We start from the raw sequence: 12,952 nt of genomic DNA on the forward strand, positions 1-12,952 counted from the left end.
TAAACTACCTACACTAACATGTGTTTTTTTCTTTTATCACAGTGATTTAAAAAAATGTCCACTCCAACTACCCATGTCATGAAAAAACTGCATAAAACAAGGGGGTTCCTGGGAGTCTCTCTGCCAGACAATAGTCCTGGGTACAAGAGCCTTACCCAGATTCTTTAGCTCACTATCTTTCACAGAGGAGAAATATCCGAATCATATCAGTCTTTGTCCTGCCCAGGAGCAGTCCAGCACCGAAATGCTAAGCAATTCTCCTCTAAACAAGAGTACCAACAGCAACCCCAAACACATGTTTTGGTCTGGTTGGACCTCATCAGTACCATGGAGCTGTGCCTCTCTAAGAATAGTAAGCAAGGGGTCCACGTCTGGATTCCCCTAGTAACTTAAGGTGAGACCCAAAGTTACTTAAATATGCAAAAAAAAGGGGGGTCCTGGGAGTCTCTCTGCCAGACATTAGTTCTGGGTGCGAGAGCCTTACCCAGATTCTTTAGCTCACTATCTTTTGCAGAGGAGAAATATCCCATTCATATCAGTCTTTGCCCTGCCCAGGGGCAGTCCAGCACCAAAAAGCTAGGCAATTGTACCCTAAACAAGAGTACCAACAGCAACCCCAGACACGATTTTCGGTCTGGTTGGAACTCTTCATTTGGTTGCAGCTGTGCCTCTCTAAAGAATAGTGACCAAGGGGTCCACGTCTGGATTCCCCTACTAACTTAGGGTGACACACAAAGTTACTTAAATATGCCAAAAACAAGGTGTATCCTGGGATTGCTATCGGTACTCTTCTTCAGAGGAGAATTGCCTACCATTTCGGTGCTGGACTGCGCCAGGGCAGGACAAAGACTGATATGTTTGGGATATTTCTTCTCTGTGGAAGATAGTGAGATGAAGACCCTGAGAGTGTCTCTATTAACCCGGACTAATGTCTACCTGAGGGGCTCTCAGGACCCCTCTTGGTAATTTGTATGACAACACTGCATACAACCACAAAAAGTCAAACAGTAATTATATTATGATTGGACTCACAAACACCACAGCATAACACACCCTTTCAAGCAAACACCTGACCATACACCGCAAACCAAAATGTTTACTTCCATGGGTATCTTTTGCTGCAGCGCTTGTTGCCAAACACTACAATCTTGATGCCATGGCCTGGCCAAAACTCTTCATCCAGCCTCACCAAAAGAAACACTAAGTATATAATGATTAAACTCACCACCACCACAACATAACACAGCCATACAAATGAACACCTCACCAATAAATAGGACCCAAAATGCCTAGAGTCTTCAATACCACCATTCTGAACACAATCCAACAAACAAAGTAAGACACATCATCTCACTGTCCTATAATACTATTACACTACTACCAATCAGTACACACATTTTTAAAAACATATCCCCTAAACAGCCCACACACCTCAGCCAAAATCTTTGGTAACATTGGTTTGTTATGCTGTGGTGTTTGTGGCTAGGGCCTAGAGTCTTGGGTGCATGGCTGAAACAAACACCTACAAAATAACCCCAACCCAAAAACATAATACATTCACCTCAAAACCTACCCACTTCAATTAACATTCTAGAAAATAATTACAACCAACGTAGAAACTCTTCAATACATACCCTCTTCACCCAATGCTCTTCTAACGACCCAAAAACAACATCATACTAAACTAAAATAGCCAGTAGTGCGCCCAGTGTTTATTATGTCTGCGGACACCGCAAACACATCGCAGACTTCGCCCACCTAAACAAATACAGCATTTGACCCATCGCTTACTCCCCCACCCTCTCCAAGCACTCATACATTGGATTTATGCTCACTTCCGTGCATCCAATATGGCGGGCGCATCGAAACAATTTGATGCACCTCACACCTCATCAAAGCCAATCAGAGAACACGTTGTGTGTCCGTGGACATGACTTAAGCCAATTATCCAATGGGTGTCCTGTCCGCATAGCAAACAGGGAAGTGTATCCGCGGAGCTAATTTTTTTGGACCTACTTTTTGGTCATTTTAAAATAAACTACTGGGTGGATTTTCACCAAATTTACAAAAGCACGCTTTCGGGACCAAGCCGCCTCTCCTGCTGGAAATTTGGTGAAAATCCGTCCAGCGGTGTGGGCTGTAGGCACGACAGACATTTTTTCTCCATTCAGTCTATGGGAAAAAAAATAAATTTTGGGACCCCCCCCCCTATAACTTTGCACCCCCTGGACCAAACCTCACCGAACTTTGCAAAAAACATTCAGATTGGGCCTTATACATATTTTGCAAAGTTGGTGAGGATTTGTCCAGGGGAAGCGAAGTTATAAGCCGCCCTAAAAGTGTTCTTCCTATGGGTTTAGCAACTTAAACATAACTACACAACTGCTACCGTGGGCTGTGTAATATATATATATATATATATATATATATATATATATATATATATATATATATATATATATATATATATATATATATAAAACAGGGAGTCATTTCCTTGGTGTTGTTATAAAAATGAAAAAGAAAAGTAACATGAGGTATGAAAAAAAGAAATATAAATGTCAGATAAGAATTGCAAGTTATTGTCGTTGTAAATTCCTTGCAAATCTTCTGGGAAAAATGTCCATAAAAAGTACTAAAACCTGTTTTCTTTCTATCTTCTATTACAGAATTAACATCCTTAAATTCCAGCCAGGAGAGGAACGCCACAGGAACCTGGAAGGGAAGGAATGAAAGAGGGTGCTGTGCCACACTCTCCAACCCAAAAACAGAAGGGGATCCTGGAATGCCACTCCCTGATGAAGGAAAATTACGTTGAAAGAAACCCCACTCTGCCCTACTCTTCCCCAACCAAAAGTCATGCAAGAGCAGGGGGGATCTGTGGGGTGCATTTACAGGGCCTAAACAGACATACCTGTCACCTGAAAAGCTGCATTAAACATTGTCATGAAAAATGGCTGTGCTTTCCTTTCCCTGGCACATGAGTGCGAGCATTTGAACACTGAAACCCGTAAAATGGCCCTACGTTTGCTTTCATTCCCTCTTGATAACAAAAAGTTAAAACATTGCACCAAGAATGGCTCTGCATTTACTGTTCTTCCATCTGAATGACAAAAAGTTAAACAGTTCACCAAAAATGGCCCTGCGTTGCTCTGATTTCATTTAAATGACAAGAAGTATGCACTACATCCAAAAATGACTTTTTTGACTTTTAATTCACATGTTGGCAAGAAATTCATCCCTCCAACTAGAAACGGCTTTGTTTTCCTTTTCATGTAAAACGCAGCACTTTACACACAGAAAAAGAAAAATGACTTTTGAAAGCCATAGGGAAAAGACGGCACTGCTTCTTTGACATCTGTTGAGGGGGGAGGTTGACTAAAGCAAGGTACATTATGTTTTCCCCCACAATGCTTCAATCACTTTTCAAGGGGCCCACAACAAGGGATAAACCAGTTTGGCCGAAAGCAGGAAAACTTTGCAAGGAAATGCCCCGCTCTCACTGAAAGTCGCACGTACCAGTGAACCATTCTGCCTTAACATGTGATGTGATTAACGGTGACATAATTCCCTGCTCTGCCAGACTTTAAGGCAGGGGCACAAGGAGGACAAAGAAAGCAAAGTGTCAGTGGAGCATGACTATAAGGGGTGAGCCCTTCCTGCACCCCTACTAAAGAGGAATTGACAGACTTCAAGGAGTGTCATAAAAATCTTTGGTTGCAAGCTGACCCAGGAAGACAGTTGGCTGTGGGGGATGATGTGCCCCTCCAACAAAGAAGGACAGATCCTTTCAATTGACATTTAAACATTTATTTCAATTTAGGCATTTTTTGCAGCAGTCAGAATAAACAATAATTTTGTTTTATGCCATTTCTCCATGCAATTTCCAGGTGGTGTTTTACAGATTAAGTGCATGTTCCTAGGTTTTTTTGGACTGAAATGGTAAGTAAAGACTTATTTTATTCTGATTTAATAATGGTACGAATATGACAGTTGGTGGAATGATGGAGATGAACATTATGAATATGCTTGATCATTTGCAGAGTTATATCTATTATACATTGTGTGAAAAGGACAAAAATGCACCAAATCGCCATGCTACAGCGCACGGATTTGGCAATCGATTTATCTAACTACCCATGACTAGCCACAACTGCATATCTGGTTCATATGGCCATGGCGAGTATAAGTATGAAGTTATGAGGCATTACTCATGTTTGATTAAAAGTTGACTTGAGAACAGAGAACTGTAAACAATGCCAAACAGACAGATGGTGCTCTCTTCCCTTGAACCAATCATGCCAGGGGGTGGAGAGAGGAATGGTAAACTGTCCTATCCAAGGGTAGGGGTAATCATAGAGTACTCCCCCTAGACTGTAAAGTGAGTGATGTCATTTGTGCTATGCAAGGGTGGACTGTGCTGGGAGACAGAGACAGACACCCACAAGAATCTGGGGAGACAGGAGAAGGAGGATGGAGAGGAGGCAGCTGATCCCATTCAGGAGAGTGCAGAGACCAGACCCCTTGCCTAGCTGTCCAGAGTTTCCTGAGAGCATGCTGGCTGTCCAGAATCCCATTCAGGAGAGTGCAGAGCCCAGACCCCTTACTTAGCTGTCCAGAGTGTCCTGAGATCCAGCTGGCTTTCCAGAATCCCAAACCAAGGCTTACTTTGTAAGTAGCAAATAACCCCAGCCCTAAATTGCATAAATCCTTCCTTTTTGTTACATTGCATCCCATATTTCCCCCATTAAAACCCCATTGAAAATACCATTGAAATCCCCTTTGAATCCCATTGCAAGTCCAAAATTGCCAGTATAATTCATTCACCTTCCCATAGAAGAATCTGTAGGAGCCTGTGTATGTTAGCGTACTGCTTTCATAAAAATGTCAGTTGTCTGTATAAATCCTTAGCATTATTTTAAAGTAAATCAATTAATTCCCCATTGAAATTCACAGTACAAGTTGGTTAAAATTCTAAATTAACCCCCTTGTCCCTAGTGTCTTTCTTTAATAATTATAGTCATTAAATTATTGCCTCAAAAGAATTAGTCTCAGTGTAACTGAAAACTGAATTTACCTGTTTATTGTTCATTACCCCACGAACTCCTAATTTGCATCTGTCCTATAAGAACCCAAACCATGGTCCCATTGAGAGCAATCCCTTTTGCGTAGAACCCTATCTGAGATGTGTCTCTGTTTGTGTCAGTGAAAACCGATTCCCGATTTTGAAAGCTAAACCCCATCCTTAGCTGCCTGTCATTGCAAATCCTGTGTAAAACGAATTTCCATTTGCCGTTTATATTGTTCTTTTTGCATTTGCTTTTTCCCCATTTTCTACTTTGCCCTGGCGTGCTGATTTGTAGTATCTAAGATTTCCTATCTCTGCAAGTGTAGCAACACAAGTTTCCTTTTATTCTGTCCCCTAGCAGTTTTGAATAACCGTGTGACTAATAATCCAAAACGGGTTTTCACTTTATTTTCTTGCTTACCACCTTGGGGTGGTGGGCTTTATCCCAAATCTAATTCTTCTCTCTCTACCCTTACTCCTTGCCACTGCCTTCCATTCAAAGGAATTAAGTTAGCTGATGTTTGAGGGTGAGTGCTGCAAGGGGAGTGCTAAACCTTGATGCTACCACTTGATTAAAAATTGTTCTTTTTCCTGTTTTGCTATTAAAGATCTGTGTAAACTGTGATAGAATATCTGAACCAATTGTTCTGTAGGAATAATTGCATTTGTGTTGCCACTCATTGGTGGCTTCTGTATTTTGAGTATTTTTCCCTTTTCATTAAATAATAAATATCTTATTGATACACACCGGCCTGGTTCCTAGTCCTTTGTGACACGGGGTGTTTGGGAAGTTTGGGTGCGAGACGGGATGGAGGCCTACTCAGAAAGAATCCATAGTATATTAAAGATAAAAGCGTTTTTTATTGTGCGCCACATTCATTGTTGTGGAAGGAGTCCCATGGCTGGAGTGTGCCATGTAATAAAACCGTGACATCTCCCACTTCTAATAAAACACTCTTTGGACACTTCTTTACTCAAATATCATCCTATTTCTCTCTTTACCTACCTGTCAAGATCTTGGAACGGGTGTGGTCTTCTCTTATCCCAACCTTAATTCTCTCCTGCCATTTTCTCAATCTGGTTTTTGCCTATTTCAATCGACAGAAACAGTGCTTCTTTCTGTCTCTAATTTTCTGCTATCCACGGGGCACACTAGCCTTTCCTGTATTCTTATTCTTCTTGATTGTTTCTTTTACATGTGCCCCTTGTGTCCTTCCCTTCTTTATTTCTGGCCCCTGTTGGATTCATGACACATCTAGTGATATTTTCTGTAACAATGTTATTAGTGAGCTATAGTGGGTTATGTTAAATATATGAGTACATTGCATGGAAGGGACCACTTCAATTTGCACTTGAGGGCAAAAAGTCCCCACTGTGCAATGTTTTACTTTTGTGCCAGGTAGTTGTGATGGTGGAGATAACACCAGTTAAATGCAAGACCCCGCCCATTTTCAAATGAGAGCAAACATATAGAGTATGAAAACTAGAATAAGGCGTTTTTTTTGTGCATGCCATGTAGAATGTAACACAAGCAGGAAAGTGTTTTTTTGTCACACTGTAGGGAGATAGCTTGCCACATTGTAGGAAAGGTTAGGTTGCTGAATACACAGAGATGGAACATAGTAAATAGTGATATGCGCAGTTAGGTAGTGTATCTATGTAAAGCAGCATTGTAAATGCCATTGTCCTTTTTGCAAGGCCCTGCACATCACATGGTTAAGAAAACACAGCATGGTGGCGTAATTAGCTTTGTAGGGACTTGTGTTGGTCCTTGATGGTATCCGGATGACTGAAAATATCAAGGTTGAGAGAAAATGGTGGACAGCTGAAACTTCACAAATAGGTCTTTCTCATGGTTCCAGTTTAGAACTGCAACAATTAAGTTAGTTTTGTTGCTAGCAGACAGAAATACACAACGTTTTAATTGCCAGGTGCACGCAGTAACGTTGCCAATAACACTCTAGCAAGATGTACCCACAGCGCCTCAAATGGTGAACGCAGCTCAATGCATGCACGAAGAACACATTAATGGGTTGAATACATTGAAGGCAAAATACCTCATGCACTAGCCTCACACTGCAATGAATAAGCTATGCATGTCATGACCCAATTCTATCAAACACCTGCAAGCAGCAGCATGTATCAGAAGGGACGGGACGAGCTGTCCAAGGTTGAGCAAACTGTCTGGGAGATTGGGCCCGGAGTGGAAGGATGGGATCGGAGTGAGTTTGATAGTTCTTTGGCCGGGACAATGTTTCAGTGTCTTCTTTCCAAACAGAAGTTAATTGGACTGGTGTGGATAAGGGTATCATCCAAGGCCTTATTTGTAACAGACAACAGTATTGTTCCGACATCAACATGTTGTAGTGCCATATAATTAGAGCATGGTCCAATGATGCTGGGGACATGTCGTCTTGCATAGTAGGAGGGATCCTGCGCAGGCTCAAAGTTAATGATTATCCAATCAGGAGAAGTAATGCATATAACAATATAGGTGACTTTATTTAACAACTAGTGGTAGCATGTGAATTTTGATTTTTTATGAACATGACAATGCAATATGTTTTCTTTATAACCTCTGGGCTACCAGGAAGTAATTGAAAATGTCTGTGGACCTTCGACTGGCCAAATGTGTTAATAAAACTGATTTCTTTATTCACCTTGGTTTTCTCCCTTGTTTGGTTGGTGTGGATGATTGGGAGTACCTTTACATAGTGGAAAGGTAAAGAATAAAACATAGGCAAAATCGCCTTCACACTTTAATTTCCTCTCTGTTGGTGGTAAATTGCAAATAACCCTAGTTAATGATTGTGAGAGGCATTTGCAATGGATTCATTGGGAATCGCCCTGGTTTTACCAGATGGGAATTTCAGACAGGTTGATAGGAATCCACTGCCTTACCACCAGCATGAACGTAAATGTTGGCGGTAAGGCAGGCACATTTGTGGCGCGTAACAAGAAAAGCAGGTGAATGTGGTATGTCCGTCCTGCTACCCTTCTCTGGGCCTCATTACAAGTTTGGCGGTCTGGAAATAAGGGTGCCGGTAGCAATGTACCAGTACCCTTTCTGAACCGTCAAACTAAGAGTCTGCCATAGGGTCACGGAACTCCCGGCAGGCCTGACCTGCCAGGAATTCAGGCCCCTATCGGCAGTGTTTTCACTGAACCACCTGCACCCTTAGTAACGGTGGTGGTGCTTCAGTGAACCCATTCCCGTGGAGTCAGGAATGGGGATATACCATTCCACCGCCTGCCATAATATCCCGGTGGCACTGGGATTTCAGACGGCGGAAACAGTGTTATGGGGTTGCCGGTAAACACTCCGCCTTCTGGCGGGTTTTACCGGGAACCCCGTAATGAGGGCCTCTGTCTGACACATGGTAGATGGATCAAAAAAAGTTGTTTTATGCAGAAACGGTTTCCATATGTTGACATGTATTACTGGTTAACTCTGTAATTTTTTTAATTTTTTTTATTTCAATTTTTATTTTCATAGTAAGCAAACATAAATAAATGAACAGCAGTCCATGAAATTCACACATATCAACCAAGTGAAAGCAAAGTAATCAATTCGCCATAAGCAATCCAAACATCATATAAACATCAAAAATAGAACAAGAAGGAAGAAAGGAAAAGAAGAAAAAGAAAAAGAAAAGGAAGAAAGAGAATAAGAGCGTAGGAGTAGAAGACATAAACCAAAAATGTCAATGCAAAATACTATACCTCAGACAAAAGGGCATTACAAAAATCATCACACAAACTATAGGTATTATACAGATTATGTAATTTGTGCAACAGCTCATTTTGAGAACAGGGCTCTCTGGCGGGCTGATTAGGGTGGCCAACTGTCCTGCATTTTGCGGGATTGTCCCGCAATTAGGGACTCTGTCCTGCAGTTTGCAGAGTGGCTGTGCGGGACGCAGGTTGTCCCGACTTGTGTCGGGACAATCTGCCTCCAACAAAGCCACTATGCAAACTGAAGTAGCCATTTACACAGTATGGCACTGCCGGCTGCTGCTTTTTTTCTCTGGGCGGCTGTGCAGCCCTGGCTCCTTTTGAGCCTGCAGGTCGAGCTGTAACGCTCCGACACCTGGCTTCATTCAAATGCAAAAGCTTTGTTCCTGGGGTCATGATGGTCATGTTTGCAGTTAAAAAACATGACCATCACCTCCCAAGGACAAACCATTTGCATTTCAATTAAGCAAGGAATTAAGACCCATTAACACATTTAAATTACAGAAAGGGGCGGGCTAAACGTGAATGACGTGACATCATCAAAGCCTTGTAGGCAAGTGTCCCGCAAAAGACTATCAAAGAGTTGCCACACTAGGGCTGATAAGTCATTCCTAGACAGGTTCTGGGCAGATGCTGCCTGGGATTGCTTTAGAGGGGGGCAAGAGTGGGCGCTGAGACTAGCAGTGAGGCTAGGCACACTAGCTGCCTATTTGCTCAGCCCTCCCTGCGCTCACGGGGCTCTGCTGGGAACAGAATGCACACTAATAAATCTGCAGTACACAATTGAAGAGTCTTCTGATTGGCGCGTGTAAATTGTAAGACATAAAATCTGGTGGGAGTAGCTATGAAAGGGGCAGGAGAGCTGGCGTGTCTGGTACTGTGTGTAAGAGGCACATGCTTAGGCTAGTGGTCGAAGTGGGCGGGAACGGTCGGAAGCAGTGCTCCTCTACTTCTTTTAATTAAGTTTTACCGTTCCTATACTTTTATTTTAAAAAAGAAACCGTTCCGGAACGGTTTCGTTTTAAAATAAAAGTGTAGGAAGAAGTTGAAACCTGCACTTTCAGTGCACTGCACAGGACATTTCCTTAAAGAGCAGGCACATGTTTTTGGGGATTTTTATTGTGCATTGGAGGGGGCGCGGCCATGGGGCCTGTGGGGAGCGTTGCAGGCCAGTAGGGAACATAGTTCCACTACTTCTTATCATACAATTCGACCACTGGTAGATAGGCTGTCTTATCTAGTATTTTGAGCAGGAAGGGGACGGTGGTGATGGGTCTGTAGTCCATGGGTATTGATGGGTCTAAAGAGGGTTTTTTGAGTAAGGGGAGGACCCATGACTCTTTGAGATTGCTTGGGATGGTCCCTGAGGAGAAGAAGGCATTGATAAGCTTAGTAATGAAGGGTGAGAGGTCCCTGGCAGCATCTTTGATGATTTGTGAAGGGCAGGGGTCGCCTTGGAAGTTTGAAGGTTTGAGGCTGAGAATGATTTTTTCCACCTCTAACGTGGAAACTTTGGAGAAGCTGAAATGAAGGGGGGGGTTTGGTGTGGAGTTTTGGGGGGAGGGGTGGTGTTAGATACATTGGCTGTGCAGACAAGAGATTCTTTTTTGTTGTTGATTTTGACTTGTAGGCCTGCAACTTTATTCGAGAGGGCCTTTTGGACACTGGTGCACCATTGTTTGTCTTTCACACATGTGTCAAGGACTGGAATGGGTGTTTCCAACTCTTTGATGATAGTAAACAATTCTTTTATGCTAGAGTTAGCTTGTGATATTATCAAGTTGTAGGACTCTTGTTTGATGATTATGAGTTATTTTGTTGAGGTTCAACTTATTATTGTCTGAGGGTGATTGTCTCCAAGCCTGTTTGCTTTTGCGTTTCTCGAGTCTGAGAGATTTCTGATAGGGTGAGAACTAAGTGTTTAGGTGTTTTTTAGGTTTGCTTTTTCTATGTTTTAGCAGTGCGATGGAGTCTAGAGCTGAAGTCATGATTTTGTTGTAGCCATCTACAAGGGAGTGAGGTTTAGAGATTGCTGATAGTGAGTTCAAGGTCGGGAGAATGAGGTGTATGAGTTTTTCTTGTTGCTAACTAGGATGGCTAAGGCTAGTGCGTTATTAGTGGCAGGGGTTGAGACCTAAAGGGAGAAGGTAAGGAGATGGTGGTCGGGCCATGGTTGAGGCGAGATGGCGGTGATGGAGGCCAAGCAATTATAGTCCGCAACACAGTCAAGGGTTCTCCCCTTGTTGTGGGTGGTTATGGTCACTCTTTGGATAAATCCTAACTCGGATAGGGTGTTGTGGATAAGGGTGGCCTGAGGGACTTTAGGGTCTTAAAAGCCTAAGTTAAAGTCACCTAGGAGAAGGCCCTGGGAGGTGTTCTTTAAGTTGTTAGTGAGGGTGGTTATAAGGTCCTCCTCAAAAGAGCCTAGAGGGGGGTCTGTAGAGTAGATGAATGGTGAGGGTTTGAGAATTAATGATGGGCATTTTAGCTATTAATGATTTGCAAGACGTGGAGTTGTCCGATGTGGCACATCTCAAGTTAAGGTGAGTTTTGGCAATGAAGGCGAGGCCTCCACCTCTGGATTCTGTTCTGTCTGCTGTGAAGATAGTGTAGTCATCTGGGATGGCTAGCATAAGGGCTGGGCCAGCGGCTGCATGGAGCCAGGACTCGTGATGGCTAAGAAGTCCAGTTTTTCTTCTAGTATGAGGACTGCTATGTCTGTAGCGTGGGCTACTAAGGAGCGTGAATTTATTAGGGATCCTCTAATGAGAGGGACTATGGTTTTTGTGGGTGTTGGTAGAGTGGCTTAATTGTAAGGCTTGAGCTTGACATAGGTATTAGTTGAGTTGTGCGTAGGTCTGCACATGGGCCTGAAGGTGGGTGTGACTATGTACTCGGGTGGAGTCCAGTTAGACTGTTTAGAGTGAGGGGTGTCCCTGGCACGAGGTTCGCATAGCTTGGGTAGCCTGGCACGTAGTCTGGAGTTTCTGGCCAGGGGACTACAGGGGATAGATAAGAGGGGTAGTGTAGATGCGTGGATGAGTGGTGTCGGTTGGTGGGTGTAAGTCATGGTATTGGGGGGTAGAGTGACTGTGGAGGCGAGGCCGAAGGTGGGGCTTAAGTGGCTAGATGAGTGGATTAGGTGGAGAATTACTCTCAGCAAGGCTGAGTAGATACTTGATAGGTACATTGTGTTAGTAAATGATAATACCAGCAAATCTGGTCATGCAGGCCTAGCACTATACCGCATCAGACAAGGCCGTTCAGTTATAACACTTCTATGCAATGACAGTCAAGGCAGTATAATATGGGCACAGTAATCAAAGATGTCATTAGGCAGGTAGTTTGGTTGTGACGCTTCAGTGCAGTAGTAGTACAGGGCAGTTCAATTAAAAGCCATTCATAACATTAGCAGTAGTGGCAATTTGATGCTACTGCACGTGGGTTTAGGCAGTAAGTGAAGAGCAATACACAATCTGACTGTTTCAACGTGCTAGCAAAGCATTGTGTGGTGGCAAAAACGACTAACGTGAGAACAGGCACAGAAGGAATGCATGCGGAACATTGGGACACACTATGGTTCAATGGGTAAGTAGTGAAGTGTGAGCAATGTCCTCCATAGGCTATGTAAAAAATGTTGCGTATTCGATTATAGCACATAGAAGATTAGATAGGAATTATTAAGATACACAGGTGTGTGCCATTGCAATGGAGGAGTGTGTCAATACCTTGGTAGTAGGGCGAGATGTCTTTGTCCTTGCAGTTGGAGCAGGCGGCAAGCGGCACCCACCGGCGAACAACGGCAAACAAGGCCTTTTTTCTCTGGCCTTTTCCGGGTGGCCGACTCCTTCCGCCTGCTGGAGGATGTCTATGCCAGAAATACGGTGGGTTGCTTAGCAACCTAGTCGAGCCTTGTCTTGAGGCCACGTTGTGCCGGCCATTTTGGGGCCAGGCACGGCTGGAAATATCAGCGAACAGCTGATCTGGAATGCAGCCACCGCGTTGCAAATGGGCAACTGAAATCCTTTTCTTTCACTGGATCTAGCTCTTCTAAAGTGCATTGTGGAATCATCCAAAATCCATAGGTTTCCTATATATATATACATTGGCGCATCGCTGCAATCTACTCACTACAAAGCTAGCGTTTAA

Source organism: Ambystoma mexicanum, chromosome 6q (genome assembly GCF_040938575.1).
Source record: "Ambystoma mexicanum isolate Mex_15411 chromosome 6q, UKY_AmexF1_1, whole genome shotgun sequence".
NCBI classification, from domain to species: domain Eukaryota; kingdom Metazoa; phylum Chordata; class Amphibia; order Caudata; family Ambystomatidae; genus Ambystoma; species Ambystoma mexicanum.